Below are 5,866 nucleotides of genomic sequence, written 5' to 3'. Positions count from 1 at the left end.
TTTTCTATTCAGGCTCCAATACTATGGAATGCCCTCCCGGTAAAAGTTAGAGATGCTACCTCAGTAGAAGCATTTAAGTCTCATCTTAAAACTCATTTGTATACTCTAGCCTTTAAATAGACTCCCTTTTTAAACCAGTTGATCTGCCGTTTCTTTTCTTTTCTTTTCTACTCTGCTCCCAACCCGGGGTGGACCGCTAGCCTGTTCATCAGATGGGGACATCTCTACGCTGCTGACCCGTCTCCACTCGGGATGGTTCCTGCTGGCCCCACTATGGACTGGACTCTCGCTGATGTGTTGGACTTTCACAATATTATGTCAGACCCACTCGACATCCATTGCTTTCGGTCTCCCCTAGAGGGGGGGGGGGGGGGTTACCCACATATGCGGTCCTCTCCAAGGTTTCTCATAGTCATTCACATTGACGTCCCACTGGGGTGAGTTTTCCTTGCCCGTATGTGGGCTCTGTACCGAGGATGTCGTTGTGGCTTGTACAGCCCTTTGAGACACTTGTGATTTAGGGCTATATAAATAAACATTGATTGATTGATTGATGTAGATGCCCATATCTGCTGTACAGATTTATGTGTACCATTGTCAGCTTGATGCGTGACCCCAAGGATGCAGAGAATGACAGGCGGAATGCAAGTAAAAAAACAAAACAATTTATTACTTACAAGGAAGCATGGAACCAAAACAGCACGCGAAGCATCGGTCTCAAAAGCAAGAACGATCCAGCGCTGAAGGAGGGACCCAGGTGGAACTAAAAATAACTAATTAAACGAGGAACAGGTGTGCTGACAGGACATGGAACAGAGAGTAAAGGTGCTGCCAAACACAGAGACCAAACAGAAAACACAGACAAAACAAGAGCGCCAGGACAGGAAGTGATTCTAAACACAGGGAAACCCAAATATAACCAAAACTGTCTCTTGTTAACTTATTTGTATTTGACTTTTTTAAATATTTGGGTTGAATTTTATTAAACAAAACCATTTTTTTAAGTATCATTGAAATGTATCATAGCTGTTTATCAATTTTATGGAGGAATGTAGTTCATTTTAGAACTGGCACCCATCCATTCATTTTCTACCGCGGGGGGGGGGGGGGGGGGGGGGGTGCTGAAGCCCATCTCAGCTGCATTCGGACCCTGGACAAGTCGCCACCTCATCGCAGGGCCAACACAGATAGACAGACAACATTCACATTCTTATTCACACTCTAGGGCCAATTTTAGTGTTGCCAATCAACCTATCCACAGGTGCATGTCTTTGGAGGTGGGAGGAAGCCGGAGTACCCGGAGGGAACCCACGCAGTCACGGGGAGAACATGCAAACTCCACACGGAAAGATCCCGAACCCAGAATCGAACCCAGGACCTTCGTATTGTGAGGCACACGCACTAACCCCCGTGGCACCGTGCTGCCTCGAACTGGCACCCAATGTTATTAAAAAGCACAGATTTTGAATCAAGAATCGTTTTGAATCGAGAATCGTATCGTTACCCCCAATAATGGAATCAAATCCAATTGTGTGGTGCTCAGAGATTCACAGCCCTGATTACAACAATGTCTGTATTGGAGAAGTACACAACATGCAAGAAGAGGGTGTATCTATCCATAAATTGGTGGTGTTGATATCAAGGGTGGTATCCGTATATGAGCGATACTAGAGCGATTCGAACCATATTTAAATTTTTTCATAATCATATTTTGTAGCTTTTGGTAATGTTTACAAACTCAGAGAATCATTCCCTAGACAAAGTAGGACTTTGAGAGCAAAAACTAAATGACTTAAATTATAAGTAGATAGCACTTTTTGTTTGGTTGTTGTGTACTATGATTTTGTTTTGCTCCAAAAAAATGGTATGTAATAAAAGGAAAAAGAAACCATGGCACTCAGCATCAAGGGTTGGAATTGGGGGTTAAAGGCCTACTGAAACCCACTACTATCGACCACGCAGTCTGATAGTTTATATATCAATGATGAAATCTTAACATTGCAACACATGCCAATACGGCCGGGTTAACTTATAAAGTGCAATTTTAAATTTCCCGCTAAACTTCCGGTTGAAAACGTTTTATTATGCTGACGTATGCGTGTAACGTCACGAGGACAAGGGAAGTATTCGGAGCCCGGAGAATCCTATACAACAAGCTCTGTTTTCATTTCATAATTCCACAGAATTCTGGACATCTGTGTTGGTGAATCTTTTGCAATTTGTTTAATGAACAATGGAGGCTGCAAAGAAGAACGTTGTAGGTGGGATCGATCGGTGTATTAGCGGCTGGCTGTAGCAACACAACAAGGACTTAGCAGATGCCTAGCCGATGCTAGCCGCCAAACCCACGGATGAAGTCCTTCGTCGCGCCGTCGATCGCTGGAACACAGGTGAGCACGGCTGTTGATGGGCAGATAAGGGCTGGCTGGCGTAGGTGGAGCGCTAATGTTGTTATCATAGCTCTGTGAGGTCCGGTTGCTAAGTTGCTAAATTAGCCTTAGCGTCGTTAGCAACAGCATTGTTAAGCTTTACCAGGCTGAGAATTATTAACCGTGTAGTTACATGTACATGGTTTAATAGTATTGTTGATCTTCTGTCTATCCTTCCAGTCAGGGATTTATGTATTGTAGCGTCCCGGAAGAGTTAGTATTGCAAAGGATTCTGGGTATCTGTTCTGTTGTGTTTATGTTGTGTTGCGGTGCGGATGTTCTCCCAAAATGTGTTTGTCTACTTGTTTGGTGTGGGTTCACAGTGTGGTGCATGTTTGTGACTGTGTTAATGTTGTTTTATACAGCCGCCCTGAGTGTGACATGTGTGGCTGTTTACTAAGTATGCTGTGCTTTCAATTGTGTGCGTGTGTTTAAAATTGACTTGATCATTAAAAGTTGAACCGATCGTTCATTGGGTCAGCATTTCTTGACATCTTCAAGCAAAGACATTTGTCAAACCCGTTCAACGCTACATTGGTGTCAGAAGTGGGATGGCTTTCTCAAAGAAGCTTGAGGATCTCATCAAGTGCTGGGAGAATGCACTTCCGGATGAAAACCGACTACCTCGTCACCAGGAAGAGGAAAGGAACAAGCGCCACCCTGGTGGATTGGAGGCTCAACTACCTCACCACCAAGTAAATGAGAGGAACCTGCGCCGCCCTAGTGGACGGGAGGCCCATCCACTTGGAGGAAGAATGGAAGCTCAATATGATGGGACAAGATTGGAAGCTCAACCAGATGGAAGAAGTGCGCCTCGTGTTGGAAGGAGTGCCTGGCGAAGAAGTGCCTCTCCTGCGGTGATGGCGGACACAAATTCCCTACAGGCCAAGCATCGCCACTCCAAAGCTTCCTCACTATAGTGGAGAAGGCTCTATTGAATCCTTCCTCCTCCAGGTCCAGCTAGCAGCACGTTTGAATGGCTGGTCTGATGTGGCAACCGCAGGGCATGTGGCGATTTACAAGAGGAGGAATTGGCTGATTGGGGGGCCATGCGCGAGGCTCTTCAACGACGTTACGGGTGACCAATCCATACAGACGAAGCACGAGAGCAGCTGTACAAGCGGCGACGCCTTTTGGGAGGAAGTCTCGGAGCTTATGCTGCGGACCTTCGCCGTCTGGTGTGAAGGGGCCACCCAGCGTTACCAGAAGTATTACAGGAAGAGCTCACCGTGCAAGCCTTTGTCCGTGGTCTACAGCCTGAACGACTTCGGGAACATCTCAGACTGTTTGCTAAACACTCTCTTTCTGCCGCATTGACTGAAGCCGAACGTGTGGAGCACGTCCTGTGCCCAAATGGCCGCCGTGATGTTCCGCGAGTCCGCCAGGCTGGATGGGACGAGACCGAACGAGAGGGAACCGGTCAAGTGACTGCAACGCCCCGGCCACGCTTCTCCCGGAGAAGGCAGACCGAAGTGAACTGTTACCGCTGCGGTGTCCCTGGCCACATTGCAAGACACTGTCCAGCCCCTTCCCCCATTGACGTTGCCGCTGAGGTGTCGTCAAACTAGAGAGGGGTGTCAGTGTCAGGGAACTGACACCCGGGATGGTTTCCACCCGAATGTGACGCACAGCGCTTGGGCCGCCTGGGCAGGGCCCGGGGGCTATACCTGGAATGTGAGCTTGATGGAACAGTCTGCAGAGCCCTGGTTGACACGGGGTCCACTATCTCCATCATCCGGCCGGGTGTCCTTCCCCACTTGCAGCGCAGCTTGCCATCAGGCTGGACAATCACCAACGCCCGAATTACAACCGTCACCGGTAGCAAGGCTGCCATGCTGGGCCAAGGGACAGTGTGCATTAAGGTGGCGGACCAAGAGAGACGACACCCATTCTGGCTGGCCGACATTCAAGACCCCTGCATTGTTGGGCTTGACCTGTTGGAGATGTGGGGAGCTGTGGTCAATGTGCCTAGGGCCACGCTTCATCTTGGTGAGAAAACAGTTGCCCTCCAGGGTACTGATGAGCCAGGCGCCTGCAGAGTGACAGCCCCCACCGAGCCATCCCCGGCTACGGCCTTCATGGTGGACCAGGAGAAGTCTCAACCTAACCCTTCTACTAATAGACCGCCGACTATAGAGACCCAGCAGGCTATTGCAGAACTGTTAGAGCGAAGCAGTCAAGGCCTGGATACCACCCAGCAGGAGCGACTGAAAAGCTTACTGAATGCCTTCCAAGACATTTTTGCAGCGAAAGATGAAGACTGCATGCACACCAGTCTCGTACTGCACGACATTGACACAGGAGACGCACGACCAATCCGGCTACACCCACGCCGTCTGCCCCTTGCCAAACGAGGGGCTGCCCAGGAAAAAATCGAGGAGATGCGCCAGGCGGGCGTCATCGAGCCCTCCAGCAGTCCATGGGCAGCACCCGCAGTTCTGGTCAAGAAGAAGGATGGCTCGTGGCGGTTCTGCGTCGACTACAGACAGCTCAACGATGTAACCCGCAAGGACTCCTACCCGTTGCCGCGCATAGATGATGCGCTGGACTACATCACTGGCTCCTCCTGGTTAAGCTCCCTGGATCTCCGAAGTGGCTATTGGCAGGTGGAGTTGGCCGCCGAAGCTCGACCAAAGACAGCGATCACAATAGGTCAAGGACTCTGGCAGTTCAAGGTGATGCCGTTCGGGCTTTGCAACGCACCTGCCACGTTTGAACGGTTGATGGAGAGAGTGCTGGCATCCATCCCCCGTGATCGCTGTGTGGTGTACCTGGATGACCTCCTGGTGCATGCTGCAGGATTTAAGGGGGCTCTACAGAACCTCCAGCATGTGTTCCAGGCCATTCGTCAGGCTGGGCTGCGATTGAACCCCAAAAAGTGCCATTTGCTTCGGCGTGATGTTTCCTTCCTGGGGCATGTCGTCAGTGGGCAAGGTGTTGCCACTGATCCAGCCAAAGTTGCCACTGTCCGTGACTGGCCGGCGCCAAGAGATGTTAAAGAGTTGCAGAGTTTCCTGGGACTGGCATCCTATTACCGGAGATTTATCAAGGACTTTGCAACGATTGCTGGCCCCTTGCACCAGCTCACACACAAGGGACAGTTATTTGAATGGACTGACAGCTGCAATGAGGCCTTTGCACAGCTGCGAGAGGCCTTGGTCCGAGCCCCAGTGTTGGCCTACCCAGACCCCAGCCGACCTTTCTTGGTCGATACAGATGCCAGTGATTTCGGTGTGGGGGTTGTGCTGTCACAGGAAGGGAATCACGGCGAGCAGGTCGTGGCCTTTTACAGTCGGGGGCTGAGCAAGCCAGAGCGGAACTACTGCGTCACCCGTGGGGAATTGTTGGCCATTGTCCTGGGCCTTCGTCATTTATGGTCAACGGTTTGTGTTGCGGACAGATCACGCCTCCCTCACCTGGTTGCTGAACTTCAAGGA

This window comes from Entelurus aequoreus, linkage group LG19 (assembly GCF_033978785.1).
Source record: "Entelurus aequoreus isolate RoL-2023_Sb linkage group LG19, RoL_Eaeq_v1.1, whole genome shotgun sequence".
Lineage (NCBI taxonomy): Eukaryota > Metazoa > Chordata > Actinopteri > Syngnathiformes > Syngnathidae > Entelurus > Entelurus aequoreus.
The sequence above is the reverse complement of the archived record's forward strand: the minus strand, read 5'-3'. Positions refer to the sequence as shown.